The sequence below is a fragment of the Bos taurus genome, chromosome 25 (assembly GCF_002263795.3).
Source record: "Bos taurus isolate L1 Dominette 01449 registration number 42190680 breed Hereford chromosome 25, ARS-UCD2.0, whole genome shotgun sequence".
NCBI classification, from domain to species: Eukaryota; Metazoa; Chordata; class Mammalia; order Artiodactyla; family Bovidae; genus Bos; species Bos taurus.
The window spans coordinates 12,339,671-12,358,796 of record NC_037352.1 but is presented as its reverse complement, the minus strand read 5'-3'; positions in this window follow the sequence as shown (position 1 = coordinate 12,358,796).

Below are 19,126 nucleotides of genomic sequence, written 5' to 3'. Positions count from 1 at the left end.
AACCTCAAGTTTTTTTTTTTTTTTTATTCTTTAATCAGAGGAGTGAGAAAGGAAGGGGATTATATTCCATGTTGTTTCAAATAGGCTTCTTCCGTTTTAAGCCGGATTATTGTGTAGACGTCATGAGTAAGCACAGAAGGTGGCCTAGATAAGGTTGGAGTAAGTTATTCTTGTTGTTCAAGCCACCTATCCCTCCTATTAAGCTCTTAAACTCTGTTTAGATATTCAGGAAGTCTGGGTTTCCTGGACACTCAGATGCCAGTGGGAAGAGTAGACTCAGAAATGCCATTATTAATACATAAGATATCTAGCTGATGCACAGAAAAACTCCTAATTATCTGGTCGACAGTGATGGCAACCTCTAGGGGAATGACTTTAGTCTGCTTAACTTAAAATTGAACCACATGTCAGTCAGACCAGCGGATCACTTCCAGTCCCTGATTTAGCCATCAAATTCTGAGATCATTCCAAATAGTCATTCTGTTTCCATTATCCTACTGTTTCTACAGGTTTTAATCTACATAAAAACAACAGCTGATACAGCATTATGTCTTGTCAACTTTGAGTATTAACATCAAAATAATTATTGGCATTTTATTTGTAATTTAGTAAAATCTGATTCTGCTAGAGGGCATTATGCCTGTTTTTCCTACTGCTATAACATCAGCAGCTAAGGTAGTGCTTGGCACATAGTAGATGATAAATTAATTTTTATTGAATGGTTTAATTTTAATGTCTGCACAATAATTCATGTTTATCATTGTAAATCAAATTACACAAAGAAACACATAGGACATTCAATGATTAACCTCCTTGTACTCCACACTCCTCTCCCCACAAATTAGATGAGCAGTATTTACTTTTGGTATTATATATATATTTTTCATTTTTCACAAGCCTCGGACAAAGCTATGAAAAATTATACGCATTCATATTGCTTATTCTCTTATTTTTCTTCTTGTTGTTTTTCTTCATTTCCCCCTATCTTTCTTGCTTTTCTACTTAATATTTGATGATACGGTGATGTCCTATTAAGCTGGTGAGTCTCATTCTAATTGCACATTAAAATCACTGTTGAAAGTTTAAAACAATTCCAAAGACTAGACTCATATATCTACAGATAAAGGTACAGGTATGAATCACTTTGGCCAGTGGCATTTTTAAAAAGTTCTCTAGATGACTCTAATGTGCAGTCAGGATTGAAAGCCTCTGATCTACTTTAATATATATAAATGTAACTCATCCATTTTACTAATTACATAATATTTCATAGTAGGGGTGCATCAAAATCTGTTCATCTGCTTTTTCCATTCATGTTCATTAGGTTGTTCCTGATTTCGTTCCCTTATTCTCCATTGTTTGGTGCAGAAACTGTCAGGATTACACTATTCTCTCCATGGATTATATCTTGTAACATTTTGGCAAATTCACGCTTTTGGTCTTGAATTGTGTTCTATCTGCTGATACCAGTACCGATCATGCTTTCCACTGTTGCTTTTGCATTTGCCTGCTGTGCCTTTGTGTTGTTGTTTAGTCGATAAGTTGTGTCTGACTCTTTTGCAACCCCATGGACTATAGCCTGCCAGACTCCTCTGTCCATGGTTTCCCAGGCAAGAATACTGGACTGGGCTGCCATTTCCTTCTCCAGGGGTTCTTCGTGAACCAGGGATGGAACCCGTATCTCCTACATCGGCAGGCAGCTTCTTTACCACTGAGGCCACCGGGGAAGTCCACTGTACTTCACCTGTGGATATAGTCACAAACTTTTGTTCTCACTTGTTTTAGGCATAAACAGCATATAGCTGGAATTAAACCAAATTCTTGTGTGCAATCCTTTGCCTTTTTATAAGGATATTAGCATTTTAAATTAGAATCCAAAAAGACTGTAAAGTCTTCAGGCCTCAGATTGATGGGCATCGTAGTGGAGTTCAGACCCCCGGCCAGCCTGACGGAGGATGAGCAGGATGACTGTTCTATCCTCACCTTTCCAACCTTTTCAGTCCCTGTGTGTGCAGCAGTCACATGGGGCGCTTCTCATTGCAAATTCCACATGTAAACTGTTTCTTTCTTAATTTTATCACTCTTCCCTCTTAATTTTCAAGAGGCTTAAGTTATTAGCACTTGTCTCAACAAAGCAGGCTTGCCTGGTATCTCTGAGGACGTGTTGTTGATAACTTCCCAAATGATGTCACCCCAGAAAGCACAGCTCCAAAGCACCCTTTCCATTGTGGGCATTGTTCACAAAGTGCCTGAATAATTCAGTGACCTACAGCCTGGATGCATTTATAGAAGTGCAAATTGAAAATAAATCAGAAACTTCATTTCCATGTCTGGGACTCTCAAAACTCCGTGTATTCCCTGTGTACCAACACATCTTATCAGGGGGGGTGGGGACAGGCAGAAATAGTCTCCTGTCCCTCCAGGAGCTCTTTTTTCTCACATCCTTAGCAGCAAATTAAGGCATTTGGTGAGGGGATGGGGGTGGGGTGGGGGGTTCACTTGAAGAACTGATGCTGAAGCTGAAGCTCCAATACTTTGGCCACCTGATGTGAAGAGCCGACTCATTGGAAAAGACACCAATGCTGGGAAAGATTAAGGGCAGGAGGAGAAGGGGATGACAGAGGATGAGATGGTTAGATAGCATCACTGACTCAATGGAAATGAATCTGAGTAAACTATGGGAGATAGTGAAGGATAGGGAAGCCTGGCATGCTGTAGTTCATGGAGTCACAGAGTTAGACAGTACTTAGCAACTAGACAATAACAACATGACTCCCTGCCTCACCTTCAGGAGCTTTCCACAGTAACGTGTATTAAACATGTACTCAGTGCCAGGCACTGTGGTAAGCATCTGAATAGATTATTTTAGTTAACTATCCCCACTACTCGATGAGGTAAGCACTGCTAGTTTCCCATTCTTCATATGAGATAACTGAGGCTCAGAGAAGTGATGTCACTTGCTCAAGGTCAACCAGTAAGTTAGACAGGGAATATGGATTTGAGCCCCAGTCTGTATGTTGCCAGAGTTATGTATGACTTTATCCCCTATGATAACCTGATTGAGTCTAGTATGAAGGACCATCACACTAGGGGTCCTGCCTACCTCTCTGGCGTAATCCGTCTCATATGGGCCCCTGGCCTCCTCACCGCCCGTACTCCAGCCATACCTGCATGTGTACATGCTTAGCCGATTCAGTTGTGTCCAACTCTTTGTGACCTCATGGACTGTAGCTGCCAGGATCTTCTGTGTATGAGACTCTCTGGGCAAGAATACTGGAGTGGGTTGCCATGCCTTGCTCCAGAGGATCTTCCAAACCCAGGGACTGAGCTCGTGTCTCCTGCATTGCAGGTGGATTCTTTACCACTGAGATACTGAAGAAGCCCCTATCCATACCTAAGCCATCACCTTAATGTGCTTCTTTTTCTTCCCCCTCCATGCCTTTGCTTCCACTGCACCCCCTAAGTGGGGTTGACCCCTGGACTCCATGCACAGTTCTATCAGAGCTCTCCTATACTTTATAGCATCCCACGCCTTCTCATCTCCCTACTCCCAGCCCCTGAGAGTGTGAGGTCCCCATGGGCAGGGACTGTGTCTCACTCACCACTGTATCTGATCACCTAGCACAGTGCCTGGCACACAGCAGATACTTAATAATAAACTGAATGTTCCTAATCCCGCCCCCAAACTTTTTTCTCCCCACTATGAAAGAAGTCAAGCCCTTTTGACCTGTTATTTCATTCCTCTTCAGGCAAGTGGGAGGCACATTTGTTTCTATCATTTTATTGGTTTCCCTTTATTGGTTGTTGGTCTTGAACACTTGGTCTAGAAGTGGAAAAGTGGAAATAGTAACAGATTTTCTTTTCTTGGGCTCCAAAATTACTGAGGACAGTGATTGCAGCCATGAAATTAAAAGATGCTTGCTCTTTGTAAGAAAAGCTATGACAAACCTAGACAGCACATTAAAAAGCAGAGACATCACTTTGCCAACAAAGGTCCATATAGTCAAAGCTACTGTTTTTCCAGTAGTCATGTACAGGTGTGAGAGTTGAACCATGAAGAAGGCTGAGCACTGAAGAACTGATGCTTTTGAACTGTGGTGTTGGAGAAGACTTGAAAGTCCCTTGGACTGTAAAGACATTCAACCAGTCAATCCTAAAGGAAATCAATCCTGAATATTCAATCAGGATTGAATATTGAATAAATCAATCCTGAAGCTGGAGCTTCAATACTTTGGCCACCTGATGTGAACAGCCAACTCTTTGTAAAAGACCCTGATGCTGGGAAAGATTGAGGGCAGGAGGAGAAAGGGGTGACAGAGGATGAGATGGTTGGATGATATTATCAACTCAATGGACATAAGTTTGAGCAAACTCAGGGAGATAGTGAAGGACTGGGAAGCCTGGTGTGCTGCAGTCCATGGGGTTGCAAAGAGTCAGGCATGAATGAATGACTGAACAACAACAACAATCCTTCTAAAATGTAAAAAAAAAAAAAAAAATTCTCCATGGTCCAGTCGCAACTGTTTGGCATGATCTGGCTTGATTTTGCAGTTTTCCACCTCTGGTCTGGATTTTCAGACAGGCCTAAGCAGAGAAACCTATCTGGATTTGACTTCCCACTGTTTGAATCAGGCAGCTCTGATTGACTGGACTTGAATCACACACCCATCCTTGGTCCGGTCAGTCATCTCCAAACCATGCAAAATCAAAACCGGGGAGAGAGTGGTTCTTCCCTAGAGGAAGAAGAGAGAATAAATGCTGGTGAGCACAATGGTGTCTGCTCCAGAGGCCACATGTGGATGATTTGGGTCTTCAAATGCTCCCGCCTAATGGCTCAGATGGTGTAGAATCTGCCTGCAATGCCGGAGACCTTGATTCGATCCCTTGGTTGGGAAGATCCCCTGGAGAAGGGAATGGCTACCCACTCCAGTATTCTTGCCTGGAGAATTCCATGGACAGAGGAGCCTGGAGGGCTACAGTGCATGGGGTCGCAAAGAGTCAGACACGACTGAGTGACTTCCACTTTCACTAATCTTGCCTTAGGGAGCCCCTACATCTCTCCGTTCCCAAAGATGGAGCAGGCTCAGAGGGGGAGGCACCAGCTGCATGCCTCCTACCATGCAGTAAGCCCAGGGCTGCTTTGGCCCAAGGCTAATGAGGCAGAGGGGTATTTGCAAAGCCCTCTCCAGAGAGGTTGCCAAACATAGAAGAAATTGAAGAGTATCATCAAGTAATCACACCTCACCCTGGACTCTAAAATGAGCTCCTTCTTCCCTTTGATCTTGTTCTAATGGAGAATGCCCATGGCATTCGCTGTGACCTAAATCCCTCACAAGATTGCTGGAGAGGAAAACTGCACCAGAAGAGAACCGTGGCCTGGAATATCAAGTGAAAGGGGCCAATTAGCCCTGCTCCCTGAGATCCTATCACCCGGCCTGCATATTCATGGGATTCGCATACAGACGAGCCAGCAGCTGCTGTTGAAAACGGTTCACTTTGTTGTAGGGAAGTCTGGGGCCTCCTGAAGCTGCTCATTGGTGAAATGTCCTCTTCAGGGGTTGTTCTGTTCCCACTCAATGTGGTCCTTTGGACTAATAAAAAATAATAAAAAATCTGGATCTTCCAGCTTCACGGAGCAAATGCTTGCCTTCCAGCTGAGTTGTGTTGGGTAGGGGGTGGTTAAAAGCCTGGATATAAATTGATGACTCTTTGCAACCCCATGGACCCACAGCACGCCAAGCTTCCCTGTCCCCCACCATCTTCTGGAGCTTGCTCAAACTCATGTCCATTGAGTTGGTGATGCCATCCAACCATCTCATCCTCTGTTGTCCCCTCCTCTTTCCTTCAGTCTTTTCCAGCATTGTGTATATCCTGATGCTGAGATATAAATTGGGAGGGATAAATCCTTAGTTTACCTGGTGCAGAACTGTCCTAAATGATCCCTGTCCCGCCCTTTTAAAGGATGGGAGTAGGGGTGAGGTAGAGACAGGTGTCTGTAGAAATTTGACTTGGAAGAATGCCAGAGACTTGGTAATTCCTATCTGGGATGGTCTAGGGCAGTGCTTCTCAGACTTTATTAATAGACACACAGACACTTGTGAGTATTGCAGATCCTGCTTTTCTAGATGTAGGATGGAGTTGAGGTTCTGCATTACCTGCAAGTTCCTAGATGAACCATGCTTCTGGTCCATGGGCCACTCTTTAAGAGTATAAAGAGATGGCTCCCAAACTTGGTTGCGTATTAGAGCTGCTTGGAGAGCTTTTAAAAATCAGGATGCCAGGCCACACCCCTGACCAGTTAGATCAGAATCTCAAAGTGACGCCTAGGAATCAGTATTTTTAAATTTTTTATAGCTGATAAGGGCTTCCTAGGTGTTGCTAGTGATCAGGAACCCGCCTGCCAAGCAGGAGACATAAGAGACACTGTTGCCATCTCCAGGGGTCAGGAAGATCCCCTGGAGGAGGTTATGGCCACCCATTTCAGTATTCTTGCCTGGAGAATCCCATGAACAGAGGAGTCTGGTGGGCTACAGTCCGTGGGGGTCATACAGAGTCGGACACGACTGAAGCGACTTAGTGTGCATACACTCACAGGCGACTCACAATGTTGTGAAAGTTTCAGGTGAACAATGAAGGGACTCAGCCTATACATACCTATACATGTGTCCATTCTCCCCCAAACTCCCCTCTACCCCCCTCTTATCCGGGCTGCCACATAATATTGAGCAGAATTACCTGTGTTATACAGTAGATTCTTGCTGGTTATCCATTTAAAATAAAGCAGTATATATGTCCATCCCAAACTCCCTAACTATCCCTTCCTCCTATCCTCCCCCCAAACCCAGGCAATCATAAGTTCATTTTCTAAGTCTCTTTCTGTTTTGTAAGTTAATGTGTATCATTTATTTTTAGATTAGGAATCAACATTTTTGTAAAGCCTCCCGGGTATTCCTACATTCAGTTTGAGAATCAATGGTATAGTGGTTCACAACCCTGGCTACTGCACATTACAATCATCTGGGGGGTCTAAAAGGTATCCCGGCTCAGCCCCATCCCATGGTGAATCTCTTGTGAGGTGTGTACAGTAGGGATGGACCTGAGCATTCTTATGTTTTAAAAGTTTCAGAGCTGATTATTTGCAGTCAAGGTTGGTAGTCAGAGATGTAGAAGGAATCAGCCTCTGTAGTTCTTTCCCATCCTGAGATCCTGTGAGTTACTTTTGCTACTATTATCATGAGGGAGCTTATTATCACCTTTGGACTCAGATTTACATCTCTTAAGGCAACCATAGGTACATTGTTGTACAGCAGGCCCCTTATTCACCTTGCTTAACTGAAGCTTTATGCCCATTGATTTGTACCCTCCCTCTGCCCTCCCTCCAGCTCCTGGCAACCGTTATTCTTTTTGATTCTATGAATTTGACTACATTAGATACCTCAATAAGGAGAATCATGCAGTATTTGTCCATCTGTGATGTATTTCACTTAGCAAATGTCCTCAAGTTTCATCCATCTTGTAGCATATTGCAGGGTCTCCTTTTTAGGTCTGCATAGTAACCCATTGTGTGTATACAACACATGTTCTCTATTGATTCATCTGCTGATGGGCATTTAAATTATTTCCATCCCTCTGGGTCGTCCCAGTGCACTAGCCCCAAGCATCCAGTATCGTGCATCGAACCTGGACTGGCAACTCGTTTCTTACATGATATTTTACATGTTTGATGGTATGGGGAGGGAGGAGGGAGGAGGGTTCAGGATGGGGAACACATGTATACCTGTGGTGGATTCATTTCAATATTTGGCAAAACTAATACAATTATGTAAAGTTTAAAAATAAAATAAAATAAAAAATAAATAAATTATTTCCATATCTTGGCTGCTGTGACTAGTGCTGCGATGAGCATGGAAATGTTAAGATCTCTTAAAGAATCTGATTTCAATTATTTTGGATAAATACCCAATAGTGGGAGGCTAGACCTAGGATAGTTCCAATTTTTGACTTATGCTCTTCTATTCTTTTTAAAATAGTTTTATTGCATCTCTCTCCACTTTTTGTTTGTTTGTTTTGTTTTTGTTTCTTTGTTTCTTGGCCATGCTGATCAGCATCACAAGATCTTAATTCCAAGACCAGGGATCAAACCCTCACCTCTGCAGTGGAAGCATGAGGTCTTAACCACTGCACCACCAGGGGAGTCCTTCTTCTAGTCTATCTAATTTTACAAGTTTGGAGTGTTCAACACCACACTCTCCCTTGTTTTAAAATATCACTTCCCCATATTGTATCTTTTTCTATAAGACATTTCTTAACGACTGCACATTACTATCATGATTAATTTAACCATTCTTCAACTCTTGATAAATACTTAGATTGCTCCTAAGTGAAAGTGAAAGTGAAGCCATTCAGTCGTGTCCACTCTTTGCAATCCCATGGACTGTAGCCTACCAGGTTCCTCCGTCCATGGGATTTTTCAGGCAAGAATATTGGAGTAGGTTGCCATTTCCTTCTCCAGGAGATTTTCCTGACCCAGGAATTGAACCCAGGTCTCCTGCATTGTAAACAGAGGCTTTACCATCTGAGCTATCAGGGAACTAGATTGCTCCTAACATAAATATAGTTTCTTTAATAAAACGTCTTAGATATGGAAGTATAGGCCGAAAGACAGGAACATTTCTTTAGGAGAATGGATTCATACTGTCAAAGTAGGGCTTCAGATTTGTAAGTCATTGTTTAATAACCAGTGCCTTGCATGCAGTAAGCATCTAATTGTTGAATGAAAGAGTAAATAAATAAACTGAGTCCTTGCATTTCCAGCATTTAGCAGGGTGCCTGGCCCATAGGACTCATTCAACAAATGTTCCTAGAATGCATGAATGAGTAAACTTTGTATAAAACTATAAAGCATTAAAAAAGATAGCTATCCATGGCTAGGATGTGTCAGAAGGCTGACTAGAATATAATTTACTTTTGTTCTTCACAAGCAGTCAAGCCCAATTACCTAGAAATGCTTCCCAAAATGAAGGCTAACATCATAATTTGCTCTTAGTAAGGTATCAGAAAATTAATTGTTCCATTTCTCAAAGACCTTTACTGTGTGAGATATATATATATATATATATATATATCCCTCCACTGTAGCAATTATCTATAATTACTAATGAAAACAGGTATCTTCAAAGCCTTTTCAAATTGAGACATGAATGGTTCATTATCGTAGCAGGCGACTACCAATATCCAATTTTCAATGAGATGTTGAAATCAAACATAATGCGGAGGATCAGCGGGGCACACAAAGGGAACGGCGCTTCTTGGCTGCTGTTCATTAGAAGAAATTTGGGGAGGGAGCAGAGGTTGACGAATGTTAAAATAAGAAGCGGAGTTTCTTGGGGACGTGGAGCACTGCATGGCTGAGAGAGGCTCAAGATAGCAACATTTTTTGTACAGGGGATAAAAGTCTCTTCTTCCAAAAGCTTTTTCATGGAGCAAAATTAGCTCAAACAAGCCATTGTCTCAAAGCTTACTTTCTGCATCTGTAGAGTGGCCACGAGAAAACCTCAGCTTATTAGGGCATAGAACCCCCTTTATAAATAAGATTTAGAAATCTTATGGGCAAGTGACTGAGAAAACGGATGACAAGGGAAGAGCAAACTGTCTGGCGTGGGCCTGGTGGTCAAGATGTGATTCTATTCTTTTTTAATCTTGTTAAAATGTGAAGTGAAGTTGCTCAGTCATATCCGACTCTTTGCTACCCCATGGATTGTAGTCCACCAGGCTCCTCTGTCCATGGGGTTTTTCAGGCAAGAATACTAGAGTGGGTTGCCATTTCCTTCTCCAGGGGATCTTCCCAACCCAGGCATCGAACCCAGGTCTCTCGCATTGCAGGCAGATGCTTTCACCTCTGAGCCACTATTTATGTATTTATTTTTGGCTGTGCTGGGTCTTTGTTGCTCTGCCAGCTCTTCTCTAGTTGCGACAGGTGGGGACTACTCTCTAGTTGCGGTGCGAGGGCCTCTCATTGTGGGGACTTGTTGCAGAGCACAGGCTCTAGGGCACGAGGGCTTCAGTAGTTGTGGCTCATGGGCTTAGTTGCTCTGCAGCCTGTGGGATCTTGATCAGGGATCGAACCGTGTCTCCTGCATTGGCAGGCGGATTCTTTACCACTGAGCCACTAGGGAAGCTCTTAAATTTACTTTTAATTGGAGGATAATTGCTTTACAATGTTGTGTTGGTTCCTGCCATACAACAACAAGGTGAAGCACTGTGTGTGCATGCATGTTCATTCACTTCAGGCATGTCCCTCTCTTTGTGACGCTATCGACTGTAGCCCTCCAGGCCCCTCTGTCCGTGGGGTTCGACTGGAGTGGGTTGCCATGTCCTGCTCCAGGGGATCTTCCCGATCCAGGGATCGGACCCAAGTCTCTTATGCCTCCTGCATTGGCAGGCGGGTTCTTTACCACTAGCGCCACCTGGGAGTGCATACATATATCCTCTCCCTCCGGAGCCTCCCTTTCCACCCCTCTAGTTTATCACAGAGCACCGCGCAGGGCTCCCTGTGCTATACAGCAGCTTCCCACTAGCTGTCAATGCTCCTCTCTCAATTTGTCCCACCCTCTCCTTCCTCCACTGTGTCCACAAGTCCTTTCTCTTTATTTCTCCTTTAAAGTTTTCTTTCATTCCCAATTTCTATCAACTTGTGATAAGCGCTGTGGACCAGGTATAATACAGCATCTAATCCCTGCAGAAATTAGAACTCTGCACTCCTGTCTCTACACTTCCTGTTGCATTGCATGCTGGGAGTTATCGCTCATGAGCGTATGCATAGAGCCAGGAGTTGAAAGGAGAGAAGTTGAAAAATCTCAGAACTTGACCTGTGGCTCAGGACACAGTCTCCATGCATTGGAAGCATAGACATGTTTATTTTGGTGGATTTGCCTTCCTCGCATCCTAGTTTGGAGAAGGCAGTGGCACCCCACTCCCGTACCCTTGCCTGGAAAATCCCGTGGACAGAGGAGCCTGGTGGGCTGCAGTCCATGCTAAGGGTCAGACACGACTGAGCGACTTCACTTTCACTTTTCACTTTCATGCATTGGTGAAGGAAATGGCAACCCACTCCAGTGTTCTTGCCTGGAAAATCCCAGGGACGGGGGAGCCTGATGGGCTGCCGTCTATGGGGTCGCAGAGTCGGACATGACTGAAGTGACTTAGCAGCATCCTAGTTTTAGTCGGAAATGCTGAAGAGGATCAGTATTTTCTCGAATTTTGTTCTTCAGGGATACTCTTGTAATCCAGAGAACCGGATTGTGGGATCTATCCCATTGACCATATAGCTAGCCAAATGCCCCTTGGACTTTGTGATTCCCATAGAATGCAGCCCCAGAGGCTGCTTGACTCTAAAAGCTTTCCCCAGCCTGAAGTGTTGGAGGAAAACTGTAGACTACCTTTCCCCTTGGGAAATCTGCAACGGAAATTGACATATTTCCACAAGGAGAGTCCTAGAGCAGAGAAAGAAGATTAACTGGGTTTATCCAGTCTTTTCTAAACCTATTTGCTCACAGAACTCCTTTTATATGGAAGAACTATTAACATCCCACTCATTTTATGTCCTGGGGAGCAGATTTTAAGAAACATTGGTTTACGGTCTTTTTAATCTTTGGTTTTCCTATCAAGTTTTGAATTTTTATGTGTCTCTATGAGTCTGTTCAGGAGAAAATGAGCTGCGGAGGGCAATTTTGTTTTTGCCCATCCAACAGTCTGTTGATTTCTTCTTTCTCCCCTCTAGCTAGTTTCCAATCACAGAATCCTCCTCCTGCCTCTGGCAACCACAGGGTTGCCGGATCAAATATAAGACACCCATTGTTTATTCAGATAAACAATGAATAACTTATTAGTCCCTGCTTATCTCTTTATTTGCTGAATCTAGCAGCTCTACCATTAGGGTGGCTGTGCACCCCCAGGCTGGCCCATCTTGGACCTGCCTTCTTCCAGTTCATAATGTCTGTTCCGGGAGGTGTTATCCCATTCATATAGGTTAATCAGAGAACATCCCCTATGATTCTTCATTCTGTGCTAGAAGAAAATGACTTTGTGATGCATGTCACAAAGCTGAAGGAAAGGTCGTTGACTGGGTCAACCATCTCCCCCTCCATGTGGAAAAAGGCTACCTGTGGAAGGTAAGGATGCAGCCACCACCTACAGAGAAACAGGCCAAGAAGGGGAGAGACATGGAGTTCTTACGACTTCAGTAATGTCCCTGGATCCACTCTGGATTGCAACTAGTCTCCTCTTCAACTTTCCAGGTACACAAGCTAATAGAGTTATCTTTTGCTTTGTTACTGTTGGTATCTTTTCTTTTCCTAAGCGAATCTGAATGCAACCAATACAGAGTATACCCGGTACTTCTTTTCTGCTGTCACAACCCTATAAATGATTTAACATTTATTTAATGTCTTCTATACACCATTGTATAGAAGATTTCTATACACTTGCACTGGGTGATTTCCTTTGCCCATCGCCTGGCATTTAGGGCCACTTAACTGTGACAATCAGACTCACCAAGCCAGTCCTTTCTCCCAATCCCAGCTTCCCACACCTGGCTACCCCTGTGTTGTTAAATTCTGAATTTGAATGGAGTCCTGAAGAATCAGCATGCTTCAACACAAAACCCAGGCAAAAGCATCAGATACAATTTTGCTGCAAACCTGAGAGGGAATGGAAAGGAGGAGAGGTTCCTGTCCACAGTTTGCTTCTCACTTAGAATCCTAAGCAGCAGAGCAGCTGTTCAACATCAGTTTGAGAGTGAAGTCTTGGGATTAGAGATTCCCGTTAGACCTGGTGTGTCACAAGGAATGTGAGGTTGAATCCTCCTCCCTCAACTTATGTAAGGAAGGCAGTCACTGGTGGAAAGAGGCTGCCGGTTCTCTGAAAGACATTCCTTGGGATGACTCATGGTCTTCTAATATTCTAGAACTAATAGCTGCCAAAGACTTCACTTGACATTGCAAATTTCAAATCCTGGCGTACATACCATATTCAAAAAGATGTTCAAAAAATAAGTAACATGGAAGGAATTTGTTGTTGCTGTTCAAGGGCTGAGATAGCCCTGAAATTTCTCTGGCTTCGTCTCTCCTTTGCGTGTAAAGCTTGTGATCCAGCCCTTGAGAATCACCAGAAATTCTCTGGGCCCTTCATGTCCTCTCAGTGCTGTGTCTCTGCACACATTGTTCCCTCTTACTGGAATAGTTTTGCCATCCTGATTCTTACTGTGAAATCCAGCCCTCTTTGGACACCCGGCTCATTCATGATCTTTTCCTTCCAGTACTTTTAAAATCCACATGTAATGCTTCACCTGTTGGATTCCAGTATGTCTTGAAGTTAGCCTTAGTATTGAACAGATGACACTGTTCTGTAATTATTGGTACATTTCTTCACTTCAGCTCTAGGTTGTGAACTCCTTTGGGGATGGAGACTGGGAATCTTTCACCTCCTTATACCCAGAACCTAGCATGGTACCTGGAAAAATAATATTTGGGGATCAATATATATTTTTTAAAAATAGCAATTTCTAAAATCTCTGTTTTCACTTTGACGGCCTTTGTTGACTTTTGTGTGTCAGAGTGTAGTAGAAAGCTATTGCTTTCTGGTATTCATTCCCCTCTTTCTACTAGCCTTAAATTTTGATAGATTCTTCAGGTACTGGGAAAGCTGACATTAACCTCTGGATCATGTGACCTGGCCCAGCCAATAATCACTATTCATCCTCTTGACTCTGGTGTTGGTTCAGAGGTGGACTTGTGACCTAAGCCAATCCAATCAGAGTGAATCTCAGATCTTTGGCTGGAAACTGTATTGTTGTTGTTCAGTTGCCAAGTCATGTCCAACTCTTTGTAACCCCATGAACTGCAGCACACCAGGCTCTTCCATCCTTCACTATCTCCCAGAGTTTGCTCAAACTCATATCCATTGAGTTGGTGATGCCATCCAATCATCACATCCTCTGTCACCCGCTTCTCCTCTTGCCCTCAATTTTTTAGAGCATCAGGATCTTTTCCAATGAGTCGGCTCATTGAATCAGGTGGCCAAAGTATTGGAACTTCTGTTTCAGCATCAGTCTTTCCAATGAATATTTAGAGTTGATTTCCTTTAGCATTGACTGGTTTGATCTCCCTCTGTCCAAGGGACTCTTAAAGAGTCTTCTCCAGCACCACAATTCAAAAGCATCCATTCTTCAGCACTCAACCTTCTTTTATGGTCCAACTCTCACATCCATACATGACTACTGGAAACTCTGGGCTGACACTAACCTCTGGATCATGTGATCTGGCCCAACTAGTCAGCAGTGTCCATCCCTTTGGCTCCGGTGGTTGGTTCAGGGATAGCCACGTGACCTGAGGCAGTCCAATCAGATCTTTGGCTGGAAATGCTGGACCACGGAAGCTCTTCCCACCCCCCACCCCCCCACATTCTGCCTTGTGTAGATGCTAAGTCTTAGACTCCTAAAGATATTTTGCTACGGTGAGAGAAGCCATCCCAAGGACACAGCTAAAAGAACTGCAGAGAAGCCAAGTTGCAAAACTAAAAACCTAATGATATTTTTAATCTCTGGAGCCATCGTATTGGAAATCTACCCTAACTCTGGACTTTTCTGCTGTGCAAGTCAGTAAATTCTCTGTCTTGCACATTTTAAAGCCAACATGAGTTTAGTTTTTCATTATTTGCAACACAAAGTCCAATACTTCAGTCTTAACTGGTACTCAGAGCCTCTTTCTTCCCTGTGAACTTATTCCAGTGAGGGCTATTGCTTAAGATTAAGTCGGTCATCCCAACTGGTGTGACTGACTTTAGCTGAAGATATAGGCTGTTTTTGGAGCTTCTGGGAATACCCTCCACCTTTTCTGTAATCCACTTTGTCAGTGTTTATTGAACACTGCTCTGTTGCAAGAACTGGGCCAGATGCTCTGTGACATCCCAGTAAGAGCAAAGATCCCATCTGCAAGGTGCTGGCAGTCTAGTGAACCTGAAGGCACCCTGAACCATGGCTGAAGAAATACATGCTTTAATTGAAACATATGCTTTATCATATATAAAGCAGATAGCCAGTGGGAATTTGCTATATGATTCAGGGAGCTCATACCCAGTGCTCTGTGATAACCTAGAGGGGTGGGATGGGGTAGGGGTTGGGAGGGACATTCACAAGGGAGGGGACGTATGTATACCTATAGCTGATTCGTGTCAGTGTATAGCAGAAACCAACACAACATTGTAAAGCAATTGTCCTCCAATTAAAAATAAATTAAAAAGAGAAATACATGCTTGCTTCTCCCCCAGTTTGCTTTGTGATCTTGTGCTTATCACCATCCTTCCCTGCACTTGAGCTTCTCATCTATAATGTGGGTGCATTGCTTGATAACTCTCTAAAATCCTCTCCAGCATTAACATGCCACTCTCTAAATACATTGATGTTGTGTCTGCTCAAAATAGAGCTTCAGGTTTATTTACCCAGCCAATATTTGTTAAGAGTCTATTATGTTCTAGGTGCTGGAGACACAGCAGACAAAAGCACCTAATCTCTTACAGTTTATATTCTGGTGGGAGAAACAGATACTAGAGAAACACCTAAGTGAGATACAGTTGTTGTTTGGTCACTAAGTTTGTCCCACTCTTTGCAACCCCAGGGACTGTAGCCTGCCAGGCTCCACTGCCCATGGGATTTCTGAGGCAAGAATACTGGAGTGGGTTGCCACTTCCTTCTCCAGAGGATTTTTCTGACCCGGGGATCAAACCCACGTCTCCTGCTTGGCAGGAAGATTCTTTACCACTAAGCCACCTGGGAAGCCCAAGATGGAGAGTAGACCCTCATTATTCATGGAATAAGTATTTGTGAATTTGCCTGCTTGCTAAAATGTCTTTGTAACCCCCAAACCAATACTTAAGGCACTTTCGTGGTCCTTGAGTGACAAGTGGGAAGTGGTGAAAAAAGTGAGTCACTTAATATGCAATTCCCAACTGAGCTCAAACAAGGTGATGCCTTCTCCTAACAGCTCTCTTGTTGTAAACAAGCTCCTTGGGCACAAAACTTTTAGTGCCAAGTTTTAAATTTCTGTCTTTTTGTGAGTGATTTTAACTAGCCCAGATATATAGTTCTGAAGTGCTGTCTAGTCTTCCTAAGGGCAAGAAAGCTGTATGAGCCTTATAAAGAAAATATATGCTTCATTCAGGCATGAATTATAGTGTGTGTTGGTTGTGAGTTCAATATTAATGAAACCATGTATATTAAATAAGGTGCCTTTAAACAAAAACACAAAGGACAAGGTCATAAATTGATGGGTTGACAAAAACGGGATGACCAGAGCCTTGCAGGAAACTGAGTTTTATGTTACCTCCAGGAGCGAATGGCTCGGTGTTTGCTTACCATGTGAGTTTGCAGTAAGAGCTGTGGAGGAAAGAAAAGAGTGGAAGCAGGAAAAAGGAGCCCATGTCTTTAAAGGGTGCCAAGAAAGAATGGCGAGAGTGAGAACTCTGCAGTGGAAATGTGCTTCATGTGTTGGAGGGGTAGTCTGGTGGCTGGTGTGGCTGGAGAGGATTGAGACCCGAGACAGTGGAGGGAGATGAAGATGAGAGAAGGTAGCAGAGGCCACACCATGGAGGTCTTTGGGGCTATTTCAAGGACCCTGATGCCTTCTGAACCTCATGGGATAGCATTGGCTAGTTTTGACAGAGAAAGGATATGATCTGAATTCATGTTTTGTTTTATTTTGACTGCACTGGATCTTTGTTGCAGCACTTGGGCATTACATCTCTTGTTGTGGCATGAGGGTTTAGTTGCCCCAAGGTATGTGGAATCTTAGGTCCCTGACCAGGGATCGAACCTGTGTCCCTTGCATTGGAAGGCAGATTCTTAACCACTGGACCACCAGGGAAATCTCCATCGGAGTTCATTTTAATGGGGTCTGTCTGGCTGCGGCATTGAGAACAGACTGAAGCAGGTCAAAGCAGAGGACAGCAGGCCAGCCAGGAGGCAGTACAGTGACCTGGGTGAGGGCGGACAGTGACTCTTGAATGACACACCTGCACAATCCCCATTAGCCTCCTAACAGAGCAAAGGTTGCCGGGAGTCTGAGAAGCTGGTTCTTATTGCAAAAGTCCTTGAACTTGAGCAGTAAATTATCCTCAAAGTTTCATTAGCTCACCTTGGCATGGTTCTCTCTTCGGACGCCCTGTGCCATGGCTCCTCTTGAGAAGTGGCTATAAATAACCTGCGATTCTGCTCTCATCAGGGAAACAGGACCTGGAGTCGCTCTCCGGACACGTTAATAACCACCCTCTCCTCACTCCCAAATTAATCTCGTTATGAGGCTGCCTTGCCCCAGGTATCTCCTAATCATCATTTAACCCCAGGACTCAGCCATCCTACAGCACCAGGCCGTGTCTCTTCTTAGTGGCCTCAGAGGAGCATTAGGTCCATTGAAGTTCAGCCAAGTACCTTTCCCAGACAAATGCACTGCATTGCAGTAGAGAAAGTGTGGTTTTGATCTAATTGACTGAATTCTTCTTTATAGCTGCTTTGTGATAACCTGTACAGAGGAGCCTGAGGGGCTGCAGTCCATGGGGTTGTAAAAGAGTCCAGCACCATTTAGGCACTAAACAGCAACAATGATAAGCCATACTTCGGGGCAAATTTGGGGCACAATTAAAGATTCAAGAAGAAGGCAAGAGATTTGAATTCAACTTTTATTAACTTGGGCTTCCCTGGTGGCTTAGATGGTAAAGAATCTGCCTGCAATGCAGGAGATCTGGATTTAATCCCTGGGTCAAGAAGATCCCCTGGAGAACGGAATGGCTACCCACTCTCTTCTTGCCTGGAGACTCCCATGAACAGAGAAGCCTGGGGGGCTACAGTCCATGGAGTCAGAGTCACACACTACTGAATGACTAACACTTTATTAACTCTTTAAGACCAATAGATGGGAGGAAGGAAAAGGGAGCTGACATTTGTTAAGGGTGTCCTCTATGCATTCATTTATTCCTTCATTCAATATTTATGAACACCTACTATGTGCTAGTTATTGTTCTAGGGGCTGGGGATAGAGCAGAGAGCCAAGACCCATGTTAATCAATGAAGTGAGAAGCATAACAAAATGATGCACTGATTCAGAGCATGAACTGGAGCTGGACTGTGTCCCCACCCGAACTCTGGTTGTGTGACCTCGTGTGATTTCATCTCTACCCCATAGCTCCCTTTCATCATCTGTAAACCAGGAGACAATAAAAATACCTGGATCACAGCTCATTAAATTAAGTGAATTCATGTTCAGTGTATTTAGTATCAGTCTGATTAAGCGTGCTTGGTAAGTGATGTGAGAGTACACGAGTCCTGAAGGAGGAGTTTAGGGAAATCTGAGAGTGGAAACCAGGCCAGCTTCATCTCAGTAGGCTCTGTGTTCAGAGCTTTGCTAAGCTCATCTGCATCTCCATATAGTCTCAAGAAGTCAGCCATCCTTCTTTGTCACAAATGGGGAACCTGAGAACCAGGACTAGGAAGCTGTCTGCCGCTGAGGACTCAGCATCTGTGTGGCAGGGTGGAATCTAGCCTGTGTATGCTTTATTCCAGAGTCCTTCCCCAGGCTGAACTTCATGTGGGCTGAGAGTTGAGAGCTGTTCAGTTGCTCAGTTGTGCCCGGCTCTTTGCAACCCCATAGACTGCAGCATGCCATGTTTTCCTGTCCTTCTCCATCTCCCCAAGTTTGCTCAAACTCATGTCCATTGAGTCAGTGATGCCATCCAACCATCTTGTCCTCTGTTGCCCCCTTCTCCTCCTGCCTTCAATCTTTCCCAGCATCAGGGTCTTTTCCAATGAGTAGGCTCTTTGCATCAGGTGGACAAAGATTGGAGCTTCAGCATCAGTCCTTCCAATGAATATGCAGGGTTGACTGCTTTAGGATTGACTGCTCTGATCTACTTGCTGTCCAAAGAACTCTCAAAAGTCTTCTCCAATACCACAATTTGAAAACATCAATTCTTCAGTGCTCAGCCTTCTTTATGGTCCAACTCTCACATCCGTATATGACTACTGGGAAAACCATAGTTTTGACTCTACAGACCTTTGTCAGCAAAGTATACTGTCTAGGTT